The sequence below is a fragment of the Thamnophis sirtalis genome, unplaced genomic scaffold (assembly GCF_051295495.1).
Source record: "Thamnophis sirtalis isolate CommonGarterSnake01/CBP01778 unplaced genomic scaffold, rThaSir2_p1.2 scaffold_4, whole genome shotgun sequence".
In the NCBI taxonomy this organism is placed as follows: Eukaryota; Metazoa; Chordata; class Lepidosauria; order Squamata; family Natricidae; genus Thamnophis; species Thamnophis sirtalis.
The window spans coordinates 55,777,168-55,796,259 of NW_028261384.1; the positions used below are offsets into that span (position 1 = coordinate 55,777,168).

The 19,092-nt window shown below is 47.3% G+C and overlaps 1 pseudogene; it reads right to left on the reverse strand.

Moving 5' to 3' along the window:
- Positions 1-3,942: 3,942 nt before the first annotated feature.
- Positions 3,943-10,022, reverse strand: LOC148045849 (uncharacterized; annotated as a pseudogene).
- Between the last annotated feature and the right edge of the window lie 9,070 nt (positions 10,023-19,092).

The window sequence follows — 19,092 nt, forward strand, 5'->3', positions numbered from 1 at the left end:
AGAGGAAGTAGGCAGTGACGTGGCAGCTTTGTCCCAGGCAGTTGCGTAGAGCTGAGGGGCTGTTGTGGGAAGAAAAGAGACGTGCCAACTTTCGTTGTCCTTTCGTGACGTTCCACAACTCAGGTTCTCCGAAAGAGAAGGTGTCCTCTGAGCACTTGCGGGAAAGGATTGGGCGGGCCCTGGGCCGCCGGATTCTCCAACCTGGCTCCTCCTCGGGATGTGTTGGAACACAACGCTTATCAGTCTGCAGTTGAAGCCCGGCCATTCTAACATAAGATGATATAAGTTGTACAATAGCCTGCGTTTTTCGAGGGCGCTGGTTGACGAAGGTGCTTTTCTCGACGACACTGTCGGTGAAGAATCTTTTCCACTTCAGACTGCAGGAGGAGAGGAAAGGAAAGGTTTCTAAAACAAAGGAAAAGCCGAGTCACACAATGAATTTTGCATTGGACTGGAGAAAGCCTGTATCATTTTAAGTTACAGCATTTTTTTTAATTTCAGGAAGACAACCTGAACAGATTTAAAAGTACTATGTTTTATGAAAAAAGTATGCAAAATTCCTCTAGTTTCAATGGAAGAGGACACGAGAAAGTAACAGAAGTATCGAGCGCGATGTGAGACAAAAGCTATTTTTATCGTTGCAGAAAATGTTTTAGATAGCTAATGCAAAATATAGCTAAATCCCAGGAGCAAAAATCCATTTGGAATTTATAGGCTAAAATAGGTTCCCATTCTCATATATGTCTGAGATGTTTTTGCGTTCCAAAAAACTAGCTACATCCGACCCAATATATAATCCCAATATCTAGATTGATTGTGCATTGTCTTCAGTTGGAATGAAAATAAGTCATATTAGAAATTGTAAGGTTCCAGCAGTTTCACTGAGCCATTGAAATACTAAAGAGAGACTCCAGGCGAGGCTTGCAAAAAAAATCAGCTTTTATTTATGGCCTTAGCAAAAGCTGGGTGGTAAAACTATATCCAAAACATACAAACAAATGCATGTAAGGAATAGCCAGCCCCTGCAAGAGTGGCTCAGAGTACATACATTTTAGGCAGATAGAAACAAAGTTTATCCAGTCAGAGACAAAGATTCATTACCATTGTGATCTTTAAAGCATTCTTTTGTCAAGCTCCTGTCTCTGTCTACCTTATCTATGGAATATTCCGATAGCCTTGTGTGGCAACCCCCTTTGTCAAGTTGTTTTTTGGGCAGAAGGTTTTAAGTATTTATGAGCCAGGAAAACTCCCTAGTTTGGTTCCTTTATCTATGGGGCTTTATATTCACGTGTAACAATTTCTTCTATGTTTTCAAGAATATCCCTAGCTTTGAAGCCAATAATAGAAGCGAGCGCAGCAGTGAGATAACATTTGCAGTCCAGTATTAAGGTTACAATTTGCTAGGCTAGAAAACAACTAATTTCTGACGGTGTACAATAATATAAGCAGAAGCCAATATAGATTCATATTGATTCATATACTCCTCCAAAATGAAAAAACTTTTGACTATTCTTTCACAATTCAGCTAGCAAATGTAAATCGTCAACAATTAGTAATATTAAAGGTGAATATTACCTTTTTTGTTTGTTTGTTTGTTTGTTTGTTTGTTTATTGGATTTATATGCTGCCCTTCTCCCAAAGGACTCAGGGTGGCGTACAATATTAAAAAAAAAAAACATATTACAAAAGTTAAAAAGGAAATTAAATAAAGTATCCAAAAATGAACCCAATTAATATTAACAATACAATTTTAAAAATTAGATTAAAATTAACAATTAAATTAATCATTTATTTTATTCTGTTCAGGCCAGGCCGGCTTGCTGGAAAAGCCAACTTTTCAGGGTGCGTCGGAAGGACCGGAGGTCGGGGATTATACGAAGCTCCGGGGGCAGCTCATTCCAGAGGGAAGGTGCTCCCACAGAGAAGGCTCTCCCCCTAAGGTTCGCTAGCTGACACTGTCTGGCCAACGGCACCCTGAGGAGGCCAACTCTGTGGGATCGCACTGGACGATGGGAGGCTACTGGTGGCAATAGGTAGTCTCGCAGGAACCCTGGGCCTAAGCCATGGAGCGCTTTAAAGGTCATAATTAGTACCTTGAATCGCACCCGGAAAACAACCGGCAGCCAGTGCAGGCCACTAGGTACCCCCATGATAACCCACGCAGCCGCATTCTGGACCAGCTGAAGCCTCCGGGTGTTCTTCAAGGGCAGCCCCATGTAGAGAGTGTTGCAGTAGTCCAGGCAAGAAAGGACGAGGGCATGAGTGACTGTGCACAGAGCATCCTGATCCAGAAAGTGGTGCAACTGATGTACTAGACGAACCTGGTAAAAGGCCCCACTGGTCACGGCCGTCAGATGTTCTTCTAAACTAAGCTGCATATCCAGGAGGATTCCCAGATTGCGGGCCCCTCTCTGAGGGGACTAAAATTTCCCCCCCATCATCAAAGATGGAACAAGATGCACAAATCGGGATAATGGAAACCACAGCCACTCAGTCTTGGAGGGATTGAGCTTGAGCCTGTTCCTCCCCATCCAGATCCGCACAGCCTCCAGGCATTAGGACATCGCATCGAGGGCATCGTTTGGGTGGCTTGGGGTAGAGATGAAAAATTGGGTATCATCAGCATATTGATGATACCATACCCCAAAACCACAGATGATCTAGCCCAGCGGTTTCATATATATGTTGAACAGGAGGGGTGAGAGAACCAACCCCTGGGGCACCCCACAAGTGCTGCGCCTCGGGGTCGATCCCTGTCCTTCAGTCAACATGAACTGCGACCGATCCGACAGGTAGGAGGAGAACCACCGTAAAACGGTGCTCCCCACTCCCAACCTCACGAATCGTCGCAGTAGGATACCATGGTCGATGGTATCGAAAGCCGCCGAGAGGTCTAATAGGACCAGGAGAGAGGAGCAGCCCCTGTCCAGGCCCACCAGAGATCATCAACCAACGCGAGCAATACCGCTTCTGTGCTGTAAACGGGCCTGAAACCCGACTGAAATGGATCCAAGCTGACGTGCTACCACACTCTCAACAACCTTCGCTACAAAGCGAAGGTTGGAGACCGGACGATAGTTGGCTAAAGAAGCTGGGTCCAGGGAAGGCTTCTTAAGGAGGGGCCTCACCACCACCTCCTTCAAGGCGGTGGGAAAGAACCCCTCTCTCAATGAAGCATTTGTAATCACCTGGAGCCAGCCTTGTATCACTTCCCGGGAAACCGAAACTTACCAAGAGGGACACAGGTCCAGCACACAAGTGGCAGCACTGAGTCTCCCCATAATCCTGTCCATGCCTTTGGGGCTCACAAGGTCAAACTCATCCCAGATAGTCTCCACAAGATTCATCCCCATCAACTCGCCCAAATCTACCCAGTCAGAGTCCAAGCCTGTCTGGATCTGAGCGATTTTATCCTGCAGATACTGAACAAATTCTTCAGCCCTACCCTGCAAGAAGTCTTTCCCAGTCCCTTGGTTAAGTAAGGAGCGGGTCACCCTAAACTGGGTAGCTGGGCAGTTATCTGCAGACATGATGAGAGCAGAAAAATGTTGCCGTTTCGCTGTTTTTATTGTCACTAGGTAGGATTTTATATGAATTCTTACTAGTGTTTGATCAGATTCGGACCAGCTGCCCTCCAACCACTCTCTAGGCATCTTTTCCGACATTTCATCTCCCAGAGCTCCTCGGAGCTACCCGGGATCGACACCGGGTCAAAGGCCGCAAAGGCGCAATGCAATCCAAGGCCCCAGTGGCCACCCTATCCCCGGCTTCCACTAGGGCTTTGGTCGAGCTGTGAGCAAGGGATCCAGGAAAAATCCCAAACTCCATCAGGAACCTTTCATGATCCCTCAGGTGCTTGGAGCGAAACCATCTTGTTGGTTCCGCCTCCCTGCGGTGAGGGGTAGCAGTATGGAAGTCAAGCCTGATGCGGAAATAATCAGACTATGGCAAGGGTTGGATAGAAATATCCCCTAAATCTAGATCATTCATCCACTGCCCAGAGACAAAAATCAGGTCGAGCGTGTGTCCCCTGTTATGGATGGGGTCTTGAATTAACTGAGTTAGGTCCATAGCCATCATGGAAGCCATGAACTCCCGAGCTGACTCGGATGTCTTGCCAATGGAAGGCAGATTGAAATCCCCAGGCTCATCAGCCTGGGGAAATCAACTGCCAATCCGGCTAACACATCCAGCAGCTCCGGCAGGGCCGATGAAACATAGCAGGGAGACAGGTACGTACAAAAAGGCCCACCTGGACTCCAAGGGCCCATTTCACAAAAAGGGACTCACACTCACCTATCTGAGGCACAGTGACCACCTGAGGTCTGAGACTTTCCCTAATAACCACCGCCACCACCCCCGTCACTCTGTCCTGGGCTCTCGACTGGTGAAACGCCCGGAAGCCTGATGGGCATAATTTACTAAGGGGAACACCCCCCTCATGGCCCAACCAGGTCTCTGTAATGCACGCCAGGACCGCTCTACCCTCTTGTTTAAGGTCATAAATGAGGGGAGCCTTATGTATCACGGACCTGGCATTAAGCGACACCAGCCAGAGACCAGGATCCTGTAATCCCGAGCACCTGGGGGTGCAAGAAGGGTGATGAGGGTCGGAACGTGTGATCGCTCTTAAATAACGAAGCCGTGTTCCCCGAACATAATTTGGCCCTCAGCCCCCATCATATATGCCTCTTCCACAAACAGTAGAGATGGTAAACCCCCAATGGAGTGGCTTAATGTCTCCCCCGGAATCCCAACCCTTCCCAGCACTCCCGACCCACACCCATTAGTTAGCTCTGGCCTGTGCCCTGCCAGACTCCCCCCCCAAGCCTGTCTGAGCCATCCAAATCAATCCCCCCCCTAAAATTTGATTTAAAAACCCCTGTAAGAAACCCCTAAGAAGTCTCTTCTTCACATGCCACCTCTCAGGATCCCAAGATCCACCATTAAGGAAGCATCTTGATAGGCAAGAAGGCCATCCCCGGGAAAGGGGAAGTTCCTGAAGGGAGTAAAGTTCTGCCGCAGCATAACATAGAGGAGAGTGTGGCATCAACCAAACGGGATGACATCACTGGGAGATGGAACGAGGAGATGACATGTCCATGGGGGGGGGGCAGCCAACAGTGTTCAAGGGGGTAGCGGGAAGCTTATGTCCATCATAGTAATGGTCGGTGTTAAGGACAATATATAGGAGTAATGGCCAGATGTCAAATGGCAGCAGATGATAAATTGCGAGGTGGTGAAGTGGCCAGTGATGGCGGCAGTGAGGACAGTGGCGGCAGCGGTGGCTGCTCCAACAACTTCAACAACTCCAACAGCTAAGCTCCATCCACGCCAGCCGCACTGATATCCATCGCCAGGGCTGCACTCCGTTGACCCAGTCCATAGTGTCATAAGAGGAGAGGCCAAATGGCCAAATGACACAGTACGGTGGCCCAGGCAATGGTGGCGATACCAGAGGGGGCCACAACGAAGGACCCCGCCACTCCAACCACCCCCACGCCAACTACCGAAGCCATCTTCCGCTGGTGTCAATATCAATGCCAGCTGCTTCAGCCACTCCCCGCTAATCCAGTCTATCACATCCATAAGTAAGTTGGGGAGAGCAACCTGGATAACACCACGGCGTGGGGAGCAGAAACTTCAGGGACCTCAGCCCGGGTGTCCTGCTGCAGCCACTGACCACACGCCATTGACCACACCCACGCCGGCTGCAGAGACCCCAGGCCGGGCATCATGACGACGACGACACACCCACGCCGGCAACCACCAACGCTCTCCATTCTTTCACCGCCAACCACCCTGTTTCACTCACGACGTTCCGGCTACAAGGCAGGAAATCGCAGCTCAAGGGTATCTCCGAGGTCCCAGGAAGTTCTCATAGTTGGACCTGGAACTGACGATGGGATTGGGTACCCCCTGCAAGCCCCGAGCAGGACAATCATCTCCCCGAAGCTCTCCTGAAACGTGACAGGACACCATCTTGGGCATGCACAGTCGATTATCTCTCTATAGTGTATTATTCATTTCTATAGTGTAATGTAACAAGGCACCAAACTGTTCATAGTTTTTGAACAGCTGCTGAAACACAAGCTTTAAAGATAAGAGTCATTTATCTTATAAAGAGCTTTAACTAATCCTGACAAATATGAAATTTAGCTGCTGGCAAATGTCATCCCTTTTAATCCATCTTACTGGTAGCTGCTCCATACAATTACAGCTATTCTGTGTAGCATATTACTTGTGAAGAGGAATAGTAATAAGGATATACTAAATAATACTGTACTAAATGGTGCCTTTGTATACTTGCATTTATAAACATTTGTTTCCTGCAATATACAGGTGAAACTCAAAAAATTAGAATATTGTGCAAAATTCATTTATTTCAGTAATGCAACTTAAAAGGTGAAACTAATATATGAGATAAGACTCATTACATGCAAAGTAAGATAGTTCAAGCTGTGATTTGTCATTATTGTGATGATTATGGTGTACAGCTCATGAAAACCCCAAATCCACAATCTCAGAAAATTAGAATATTACATAGACACCTCAGCAGTGCCACAGGCTGATAGCTTCCATGTCATGCCGCATTGAGGCAGTAATTGCTGCAAAAGGGGCCCAAACCAAGTACTGAGTACATGTGCATGCTTATACTTTTCAGAGGTCCAATATTGTTCTATGTACAATCCTTGTTTTATTGATTGCATGCAATATTCTAATTTTCTGAGATGGTGGATTTGGGGTTTTCATGAGCTGTACACCATAATCATCACAATAATGACAAATCACAGCTGGAACTATCTTGCTTTGCATGTAATGAGTCTTATCTCATATATTAGTTTCACCTTTTAAGTTGCATTACTGAAATAAATGAACTTTTGCACAATATTCTAATTTTTCGCGTTTCACCTGTATATATGATATATGGTGCATTTTGTAGTTGCATTTGTTTGCTGTAAGACCTATATGTTGTGCCTGTTATGCCCTTTATAATTGTAACACAAATATGCCACATTAGACCCTTATGTTTATATTTCCTGCAACTAAGGAAAAAATCTGTTATTGGGATTTGTAAAGTTCCTGACATTTGTCAAAACATATGTTTCACCTTTGATCTGTTCCCTTCACAACAGGGGATCAAATGGTCAATGTGAGAACAAAGGAAAGAGATAAAGCTGTTAAGGCTAATGAGGAGTATTCCATCCTTTTTGCAGCTATACGCAAATCTGCAAATCTACTGTATTTTCGGTGTATGACACACCTTTTCCTCCAAAAAAAGAGGAGAAAGAAAATCTGGGTGCGTCTTATAATCCGAAGATAGGCCCGCCCACCTGCTGGTCCCTATCCACAAGTGGCCCAGGGAAGCGTTGTGGTCGGGACTTGATTGGCAAAGTGGGCACTGCATAGGAGGTTTAAGGCAAGGTGGCTAGCAGCTCTGCCTGCTCCTTCTCCAGATGACCCATGTAGAGGGCAGTTGCCTTCTCCTAGCCCAGAATGAAAGAGGTGAGTCTGCAGAGAAGGAGGAGGAGGGTACATGACTTTGCAATGTGCAACGGGAAACCGGGGAGGAAAACATTTTCAAGTGGCAGCATCGGTTGTACTCCCTGTTCTTTGATTCGGGGAAGGGATTGCAGCACTTCTGCCGAAAATGCTTTCCTCTCTGATTTGGCAGAGGCTAAAAAAAGTGGCTAACTGCCTGAAAAACACCATTTCAGGTGATGTGGTTTTTCAAAAATGAGCATCACTTTTTCTGTCTTTGCATGTCAAAACCGCCGCCCCCGTGTTTTCATGAGGGCAAGCGATCCCACGAATTGCATCGGGGAATCAGACCAACAGGCAACATTGGCTGGAAAGGAGGGATGTTTCGCTTTGGCAGCTAACAAAGCCTCTGAGTAACTGGGAAAGAAAGCCGCACTTGGAACCTGCCAAAAGCAGCTGCCCGAAAAGTGTGACTTTGTTTCCCAGTAACTCAGAGCTTTGGTTTAAGATGGTGCTGCTTTATGCCGCCCTCCTCCTGCTGCAAGCAAGAGGTGCCTCAGAGACTTAGCAAGCAGCTCAGAGGAGGCCACAATGACTTCACTCCTCAGTAATGTGAGGAGGCCACGGTCGCCTAAGCCCTCTCTGCGCCCAGGAACCAAGTAGAGGGAGATCCCTGAAAGCAAAATGCCTCTCCTTTCCTGCCACCACCACTTGTGGACTGGAAAAACTGGCAAGGGCCACAGACAATGTCAAAGAGCACGCCTGGCAAGTTTGGACTGGTGAAATGGGCTTAGCCAGACACCAGCAGATCCTGATTCCATCCTGAATGCCAAAGAGGCTTGAATTAGATAGTGGGGAAGCTTGTACTCTGTGAGGTGAGTAGATAATATTTCTTTGGTGGGGAGGAGGGGAATGTTGCCTTGAGTGTTGCTTTGTTGTGTGTGTGAGAGAGAGAGAGAGAGAGAAGGGAAATTCCTACTAGAGGTTTGCCTTCGACCTGACCGCAAAGATCCAATTTCCATTTCTGATTATTCACGAGAAGATCAGTAAGAGCAGATTGCTTTGAAAGGAGTGTGGCTGTTGGAATAAAAATAAATTCTGAAATGTGTGGGAGAGTTCTGCTCAAAAGCTCTGAGCCCCAGGGGAGCCCAAGCCATTCTTTAGAAAAAGGAGAGTTTTTGCCAGTTCTGACTTAGGAGAGCCCGAGAACCCCCCCTTACTGAGAAATACCCATAGAAAGCCTGAGATTCAGGGGAGGGTTTAACCAACTCAAACTCCATTGACAGTAAGCCTGAGAAATTCTTTAGTAGGAGGACAAAAGAAGGGTCATAGAACTGACAAACCTCAAGAAATTCTTTTATATAAACACATATGGTATGTTTTTTATTATGCCTGTTATGCCCTTTGTAGTTGTAACACTGACCGTTAATTTTGAAGCAGTAAAACAAGAAAAAAAAGTTCTGCCTCTGCCTACCAGCATTCATTTGTATTAATCTGACTCCTTGCAACAAATAGCAAATGGCCTGGTCAGTTTCAACATGTTATTGCAGCCTGATTCAGCAGGAGTAGCTGATTGGCAGGTGGAATACCCCAAATCAGCTGTTCCAGGCTGCAGGGATTGCCACAGACCATTGCTGCCTTTGTGCCTTGCATTTTTGGGTGGTTCCAGGGGGCAGAGATCCTCACTTCCACTGATTTTGATAACGAGCTTTTTATCCATTTAAAATAAATCCTAGAGCCCTATGTGTATTTAACTAGAGGGGGTGGGGTGAAGTATGATTTTCATGGGGGCAGAAGAGGGACTTGGCACCAAAGGCTTCACTCCCAAGGCGCCTTGTCTTCCTATCTGTAACCGTAGGCATTGAAAGCCTGGCTTTCTCCAACGTTGGTGGAGACAGCAGTCATGCATGGGTTAACTCAGTCAGCAACCAATAGAACTGAGTCTACCAAAGTGTTGTCATCGTCTCAGAGGAGTGTCCGCCCGCTTTTTTAGACTCAGTTTGATCCGAACTGGCTGTGCTGACTACTTTCTCCTCAACTTTAGTAGATATTATAATTACCTTTAATTGGATATTTTTCTAAATTTCACCTAAATTACATCCAAATTGGAAGGAATTCGTGGATAGCTCCTCAGAGCTAAGTCTCTCAGTTAGCCCCCAGGCTTCTTGGAGCGACTCACCAGGGCTTCTTCGAGGCCTCCTGAGCTTACCGGCAATTCAGAGACTCTCCTGCAAGCAGCATCTCCCAGCAACGGCCGTTGGAGGTTTTGCTCAGTGCTGCTGCCTCTGATGGCCTCCAGGCCTTTCCCTCGTGCCTTCAAGCCCGCAGCCGCTTCCAAGTGCCACCAAAGCCTCCAGCAGCTGCAAAAGAGCCACCAGTAGCCGCTGCTGCCACCGGGAAGCAACACCACCGCTATACCCCGCCATCGCCCCTCAGCCCTCCCGCCTCACTGGATCACCGCTGCTGCTCCCCTCGACCCCCACAGCCTCTCCGCAGGGCCTTCGATGCCCTCCCTCGTTCTGTGGCCTTGGCTACCTCATGGCGCCCAGCCCATAGGCTCTGTAGCCTCAGTGGCCATTTTGTTTTGGCGCGAAGATCTCTGGTGGCCATTTGGGGCACTTCAAGGAGTTGTGAGTACAGACCATGGCCTCATCTCCTGCCCCTGAGCCACAAGTGCCTCTACCCACCAACAAGACCCCTTCTGGAACCCGCAAATGCAGGCCTACCCCAGAAGCCTCCCCCATGGAGCCCTCTCCCAAGGCCCCCAGGGTGTTACATAGGGGTGCAGCCAAGCCACAGGCAAAGGACAGTCCCACCCAGATTCCTCCCAGCAAGGCCAAGATCAACCACACTGAATCCCAACTATTTCAGGCCCAGATGCCTTTTCAACCTAGTCCTCCTGACCTATCCTCTGATTCGGAGGATGACCTCTCCCCTGCTGCATCCATCATTCAATCTGAGAATGCCAGGGGCTCAGACGATCTCCCCTGCAGTGGGGATGAATCTGAGGGTGGCAGGAGCATCACTCCGGATGAGGAGCCCCTCCACCAGGAGGAAATTTCCCCTCCTCCCTGCCGCCGCTCTTACTCACCTGGTATGGCAGACATGATATCTGAGGCCATTGAACATGGCGTAGCAGCTGCCCTTAAACATAGGTGGTCTAACCACTCTACTACACGCAGGTCTGCTTTTTCTTCTTGTTCCAGATGCAGGGATGGTAATCTCTCAGCTTCTTCATCACATGAGCTCCCTGGCACGTTCAGTCACCCTTTGGTTTTTGGCAGAGGAACGTCCCGCAAGAGATTCAGATCTCTCGGAAGACGATCTCTTCCCCCTGACCCACCTGCATTTGTCGGTTTGTTCAAACCTGCTGTCTTTCGCTCTCTCCTCTTTAAGGCCAAAAGGATTGCTGGCAACCCTTCCCCTAAAGCACCTCAAGGAACAGAAGTGGACAAGGTGGACACTACTAACCCCCTCTTCATCCAGCCTAAGATGGAAAAGGAGGTGATTCCGTCTCCCAGACTCTTCATAGACATGGTCCATAACTAATGGGCATCACCAGGTACAGATCCCATCCCCAATACCTTGGACAAGTGCCTGTATAACGTGGGACCAGAACTCACCAAGGCTTTAGAGGTACCTTCTATCGACTTACCTATAATTGGCCTTTCTTCTCCTAACACAGCCTCAGCAGGTCCTGAGGAGGCTCTTTACCCCAAAGACAAGAGAATATAACAAACTCTGGTCAAGAGTCACCAGGCCTCAGCTTGTGCCATTAGGGTGGGTACCTCTGCTTCATTCTTTAATCACTCTGCTCTTTTATGGCTAAGGCAACTCCAAGCGAGGCTTCTGGCCAGGGATTCTAGGGCTCGCAGGGCTATTAACAAAATAAAGGCGGCCCTAGAATACACTGTAGATGTTTCCTTAGATGTGGCCTGTTTTGCATCTAAGGCCATAGCATCCTCCATCTCCACCCATCACCTGCTTTGGCTAAAGCAGTGGCAGACGGAAGCCCGTGCCAAATGGAAGCTAGCCTCCTCTTCCTATTCTTTATCCCTTCTCTTTGGGGCCCCATTGGACTCTCTATTGATAGAGTCCAAGGATAAGCGGAAGGTCTTGCAGCCGGCCACTAAGAAACAAGAGGGCTGCAGTCAATCCTTTTATTGCAGGCACCCCTTTCGGGGTTAGGACGGTGGTTCCTCCAGCTCCCGTCCACAACATCAGGCTTCCCCCAGACAGGGCCCTTCCTTTTCCAACAGGTCAGGCAGAAACAGCCAGAGATTCCAGCCCAGAAAGTCATTCAGGGACAATACCAACCGATCCTACAAGAGGAAGAAGTGACTGCCTGGAGGATCTCCCCATAGGACCTTCACGGATCATTGGGACAACATCACTAATGATGCGTGGGTCAGGTCCATGATCAGATTTGGCCTTCTCTTCGACTTGCGCTCCAGTCCTCCGAACCACTTTGTCCCATGCCCCATCTCCAGAGTTCCTCAAAAGAGGTTCCTAGTAGAGCAGGCCATCCATCATCTGCTCCTCATTCGGGCCATTCAACCTGTGCCTCCAGGCCAGGTGGGATGGGGGTGCTACTCTCATCTCTATCGTGCCAAAGTCTTCAAGGGGTTGGAGAGCAATCCTCAATCTCAAATTCTTAAATCGATTCATCAGGTACAGGAGATTCAAAATGCACTCTCTCCTGTCAATCTTAGAAAGTGTGTGCAAACATGATCTCCTCACATCAGTGGACCTCAGGGAGGCTTACCTCCATGTACCCATTCACAAACAACATTTGTGAATTTGTGAATCCGGTTTGTCTATGCGGGCCATCACTTTCAATATTGGCCACTCCCCTTCGGGCTATCATCAGCTCCAAGGGTCTTCACCAAGCTCCTTTTAGTCATAGCAGCCCACTTATGTGCAAGATCCATTCAGATCTTTTGCTACCTGGATGACATCCTCCTGTTGTCCAGGTCACGCAACCAGGCCCTGCGGGATCTTCAGGACACCTTGCAGGTGCTTCGGTAGGTAGGATTCTCCATCAATCAGGAGAAAAGCCTCCTTGTTCCCACCTCTCGTTTAGTGCACTTGGGAGCCCTCATCGACTCCGCTCAGGGGAAGGTCTTCCTGTCTCGGGAACAACAGATCAGCCTCAGGGACTCAGCCTTCAAGGTACGGAGGAGACAACAGGCCCCTCTTCTCCAGCTGTCTCACCTGCTGGGGAAGATGGTGTCTTGCTTCTCCATCGTCCCTTGGGCGCGGCTTCACAGCCGCTGCCTCCCATGGTTTCTTCCGCCATTCCAGAAGACCAACAGCAGCTGTTCCCTAGTGAAAGTCAGGTTGACTCCAAAGGTCCTTCACTCTCTGGACAGGTGGATCTCCCCAGCCATCTCTCAGGAGTCCCTCTTTAGGGAACCACCTCATCTCATAGTTATGACAGATGCAAGTTTGACGGGGTGAAGCGCTCACCTGGAAGATCAGGGTCTCTTGTCCGACTCCGACCTTTCCCACAGTATGAATTGGCTAGAGTTGAGGGCCATCCATCTACCTCTCCTTCAGTTCCAATCTTCAATCAGCAACACACATGTGCTAATTTGGACAGACAACACAACAGCCAAGGTGCATGTCAACTGCCGGGGGGGATGAGAGTAGTTTTCCTCATGGAGTCTGCCTTTCACCTAGGGATCTGGGCGGAAGCCAACCTTCTCCTCCTCCACGCCGAATAAATCTCAGGTGTCAACAACACCAGAGCAGACTGGTTAAGCCACACAACAATCGATCCTGCGGAGTGGGCCCTCAACTGCCGCATCTTCAAACAGCTGTCGACCAGGTATGGGACCCCAGTGCTAGATCTCTTTGCAATGGCATTCAACAATCAACTGTCCAGTTACCTGTCTTGCTACACGACACCAGGCACAGAAGGGATGAACGCCTTAAGGTGCAGGTGGCCCCATGCTTCACCTTTGCCACGTGGATCCACAGAACTGCCTCCTGCCTACACACAGGTAAACATTCACGCTACCCTAGCCCCTCCTCCGCACTTGCTAGCGTCTCCTGAAGCTTCCAGCGTTGCAGCCTCCCCTGCCACTTGGAGCTCCAGGCAGCAGGTGGTGGTGAACTCCAAGCGGAGGGTGGGGCGGGGGCAGTTCAGCACTTTTTCCACTTGCAGGAAAAAATGCTAAGGAGGATCCTTGCTCACCTTTCACCAGCCATCTGGAGCTCCAAGCAACGGCTGGGGGCCCACGGTGGTGAGTTCCAAGTGGTGGGCGGAAGGTGAGCGAAGATCCCCCTCAATATTTTTTCCTGCCAGTGGACAAAGTGCTGAGAGCTCACCCCCACTGCCTGGAGCTCCAAGTGGAAGAGGTCCTCAGCTATTGCGAAGAAGTGGCGGCTCTGGGTATGCCATGTCTACTTTGTTCTCTTTGAGAGCCACTTTGCAAACAAGGTGAAGCAGGTGTGATGCACCTAGAACTGCCGCTTCTTCACAACAGCTGAAGATAGAAGAATTTGCTCAGGAGTGACGTCGGCAAGGAGGGCAGCCAGAGCAGAGAGAGGCATGGTCCAAGCTCTCAGGATGGGGAAACAAGTGTGGGGAGGTGAAGGGGAGAGAGAAGAGAGAGTGCTGGGTAGGAGCCAAAGGAGGAGGAGGGCAGTGGCTCTTCTTCTTTGCCCCTGCCTGGAGAAGGATGCTCCCGGAGCAAGGAGACCAAGAGAGGGAGGCTCAAGGTGGCTCTCCACCCTAACCCAGAGGCAACCAGGGGTTGCTCTCGCCTTCAGTCAACAGGTCCGCCTCCACCCCTCCTCAAGCCTGGCAAGGGAGTCCTCCCATCAGATCCACCCAAGGAAGGAAGGAGAGAGAGAGAGAGCCCAGCTCAGCTGAGCTGCCTCTCCCCAAGCAGAAGCAGCAGCAATTACCAGGCCACCATCCCTTCCGGGTTAGGCTTAAACTCCACCCCACACTGTCTGAGAAAAGGAGCTTTATTTTCTCGCTCACACTGAAGAGTGACGCAGTCTCTGCCCTTAACTGCTTTTTCTGGTTTGGGGAGAAGCCATGCCCATTCAGTCACATGCCCCCTACCTAGCCATGCCCACCGAACTGTTAGTAAAAAATTTTGCAACCCATCTATGTGTACAGCCATCTCTCCGGGCATGCAAGCCATCGCCTGTTGCTCTTCTGGGTTCCGGTACGTCGGCCAACACCAAAAACTGAAAGAGCAGCTGGAGCCAGGGAGGGAAGTGGAGGTGTCAGAGCTGCTGCCCCCCTCCTTAGCAAGCCAGGCCTTGAGGACCGTGGAGAGTTGCGGGCCGAGCACTCGCGGTCAGAAGGCGTACTCCCACGTTGCTCCAACATGCTTTTCCAGCACGCATTCCTCTGTCTTGAAGTGAGATTGAGTGGGAGGTAGGAGGAAGGGAGCAGGGGGAAGGTTATTAAATAACTATACAGAGTTGTGCTTGTGTATTGTAATAATACTATATTACCCTATTTTTCAGAGTATAAGACACTCTGAACTATAAAATGCACCTAAATTTTGGGGAGGTAAACAAGGGAAAAATATCTGCCTCTCAGCAATTTGCCTCCTTGCAACAAACAGTACAGACAATATACACTGTTTGTAGTGTCATATTTCAGACTATACTTGTACAGATGCTGTTAAAATTGATGTGCTTTCTGGAAGTATAGTTATTCTCTGCTATTTAAAAGAATAGCACTTTTTAAAACAATATCATGGGGCCTCTTCAGATCAAGCATTTATTTTAAAAAGCTTCTTCATTTTGTTAAGTTGTCTAGAATAATATAAAGCAGTCTTTAAAAAATAAGTCTAATAATTTGAACATTCTATAGGCATTTATAGTTGTTGACTTATCTCCCTGCAGCAAACAGCCTGATTAGCACAAGAAAAAAAATCTGCCTCCCAGCAATTTGCCACATGGAGCAAACAGTAAGTTTCAAGTTCAATTTCTCCCAATCATCAGCTGTTATAGGCTTCAGGGATTGCTATAGCTTATTGAAGCCTCTCCAAGCCCCATTTCCTGCAAAGAGATAAATTGCTGGGAGGCAGAGGCCAAAGGATTGGGGCCAGTAGTGAGTGGGTGTACATTCAGTGTATAAGATGCACCCAAATTTTCATCCACTTTTAGGGGGGAAAGGTGCATCTTATACTCCGAAAAATAGGGTAAGCTTTATTCCCTTGCTTTTTTGTACTTTTTTTAGAACAATTTAATGGTTTTTTTCCTTTGGTGATGTATGTATTTTTACTATAATTATCTTTGTGTTTTGTTCTTTTCCTCCCCCCCCCCTTATTGTAAAAACAATAAAGAATTAAAACTCCAAGTTTAGGTTCTAGTATAGTATAGTCTTTATTGTCATTGTACAAAATAAATACAACGGAATTGATTTTAGCCTCACTGGTGCAATTCATGACAACAAAAACAAACAATATTAATAGTAAAAAGAATAATCCCAATGCAAGTAATTAGGGGAAAAGAAAAAGAAAAGCTAGTCATATGTTTCACGTGTCCTATAATTGGGGAAATTCTTCCAAAAGGGTTTGGGCCAGCCTCCTACTTATCATCTAATGCAATATCAAACTTTCATAGGGCTTCTGCCTCGGCCAGAATAGATGCAGTGCCCTCATCAGTCTCTTTGGATGCTACAAGGATACTCTAGTGCAGCTGTGTCTTGGCCCATGTTGGGAAAGCTCAAAAGTGCCTTTAAGCCCTATGCACCTTTACTGCTCCTCATACACACCATCCTTGTGACATTTCAAGGCAGAGCATAACTTCTATTTGTCACTCCTCTATATACCCCAAATGGTCCAGTTTTGTACCTTTATATATGCTATTTATCTTACATGTAATTGAGGATTTTAACTTATTATTTTATGTTAATTATTCTATAATTGTAATTTTATATTCTGTATTTTATTTCTTCTTACATAGTATTTCATATTTATACATCCTACTCCAAAGGTGTCAAACTTGATTTTGTTGAGGGCTGCATCAGGGGTGTGTTTGACTTTGGGGGACCAGCTTGACATCACTTATGTTGGCGGGTGCCTGTTGAGGCCCGAGCACTCTGCCAGCAAAAATGAGCTCCTGAACTCCGTTTGCAGCTGCGATGATCTCCTGCAACCCTCTGCCAGTGAAAACAGAGCTCAGGAGGGCCACATACAGTCCTCCCAAGCTACATTTTCATTGGCAGAGGCACCGTGTCCTTTGCTGTTTCCAGGGTGACCCTGTGGGCCAGATCTTAGTACCCTGCGGGCCAGATCCAGCCCCTGGGGCTTGAGTTTGACACCCCTGTTCTAGTCAATTGATATATATACTATACTTATGTCAACTTACTTTGATGTTTCATATCATTCTTTTTGGCCTTCAATAATAGAGTTTGCTTTGATTGTTTTTTATTTGATTAAAACATTCATTGAGTTTATTTTCTGAAGTAACAACATCAAAGACATATGAAACTTTCTACCACTCTAGGATTTTCTTTGAATTGTAATTAAAAGTCTGTACTTTGACTTATAAGTATAGCTACTAAATTGTGATAAAAAGCATTTTTATTTTTAAATGCAATTATTCAGATGAGTCTAATTTGGAACCTTAACTTGTAAATGGCAAATAAATGAATATGCTAATTATAAGTTTTTTCATTAGGTATACATCATACACAGAATGGGGACAAAACCCTTTGAAAAATGTAGCTCATTTAAATTTTGTCCTGGATGGTTTAAATCAATGCTGGCAGATTTGCATTGTTTGCATTTTAGATATGAGCCATGGTGCCACAGTGTTTAGATTGCAGTACTACAGGCTACTTCTGCTGACTGCTGGCTGCCTGCAATTTGGCAGTTCAAATCTCATCAGGCTCAAGGTTGACTCAGCCTTCCATCCTTCTGAGGTAGGTAAAATGAGTACCCAAATTGTTGGGAGCAATATACTGACTCTGTAAACTGCTTAGAGAGGGGTGTAAAGTGATATATAAGGCTAAGTGCTATTGCTATTGCTAAACTATAAAAGGTTTTCCTGTCCAATTGTGTCTGACTCTAGGGGACAGTACTCATCTGTTTTTTAGCTGAGGGTCGCAAAACATTTCTGTGGTCATATGGCCAATATGGCTGTATGCCAAAGGCACACAGAATGCTGTTACCTTCCCATTGAAGTGATACCTAATTGCATTTGCACGCTTTGAAACTGCTAGGTGGGCAGGAGCTGGGACAGTTGTGTGGTGCTTGGGTCTCGAACTTGGGCTGTCAACTTTCTAGCTGACAAGCTCAGTGTCTTTAACCACTGAGCTACAGCACCCCCATATTGTAAACTGGGTTCCCCAATCTCTGCACCATGAACCGGTAGCAGTCCTTTGTCTGTTAAGGCTTCATAGCTGCAGGTGAGTGGTGGGCAAGCAAGCGAAACCAAAACCAATCCCTCCCCCCATCTATGAAAAAATTGCCTTCCACGGAACTAGTCCCTGGTGCCAAAAAGATTGGGAACCTCTGTTTTAAACTATACTGCGGCTTTTTCACGCTTCTGATGGGCCGCTCATGCTTGTAGCCGAATGGGAAGAAAAACACCGGACAAATCCTTCTTGTGATGAGCTCTGGCCCCGAGCAATGCCCGGGAGGCTTTTTTATTAGTCCCAAACAAAGGAAAGGTGTATACAATATTACATCAACAGGCACATGACTAAATAATCCAATGATAAATATACAGCGTGGCAAAAAGCTTCATCTCTGGGCAAAAGAGGGGGTGAGTGGCAGGGGGGCTGCTTCTTCCCTGGGCAGGAGAAGTGAGATAAGGAATAGGGAGGGGGGAGGGAGGAAAGTGAGCAGCTCCGCATTCCATGCTAACTGCTAGATAGATGCTGGTACAGAAAGGCACACTAATTAATAGGAGGGCTTACGTATTGCTAGCAAGAATGTTTTTGTTAGTATCCATCTTTGGCCTATATTTTCCAGACAGCCTTAGCTTGTCCTATATACAGAAATAGCAATGGATCTCAACATCTCCTCATTTTTGTTTTAAAATGAGAAGGAGGAAAGCAAACATATCAAAATGCAGATTCTTCATCATCACTGGTTATAGCAAACACCTTTACAAACGAATTGTTGTCCAACTCATGGTCGTCCTCAGCGTCCAGAAGGGACTTAGTTTCGTGGATAAGCACGTTCTTCCTAGCTGAGGAAAAAAGGCCTTTGAATAGCTGAAAGAGGGAGGGTAGGCATTGAATGCAGCAGCAAAGTGACACCAGCACTACTATAATACATATAATGGAGGAAAAAATGCTTCTTAACCAGGAGCCATCCGGTAGCCAGGACCACAGACCATCCCACCAGGCTGGCAGGACGTCTTCTCGAATCTGGGAAGCCAACTCCTTTAAGGAACTGATCTGATGCTTAACCAATTGAGAGGTGTCTGACAGGTTAAAACAACACATGTTTTTGACAGATTCACAGCCTAGATGATGTACCAGTAACAGAAAATCAATGGCAGCACGGTTGTCTAAGACAGCATGTCTGATCTCTGCCTGTTCCATATTCAAGGCAGCTATGGCTGCAGATGTGATGTTTATAGTTTTTGCAAGGGAACAGGCAATGCGATGGGCTGTCCTGT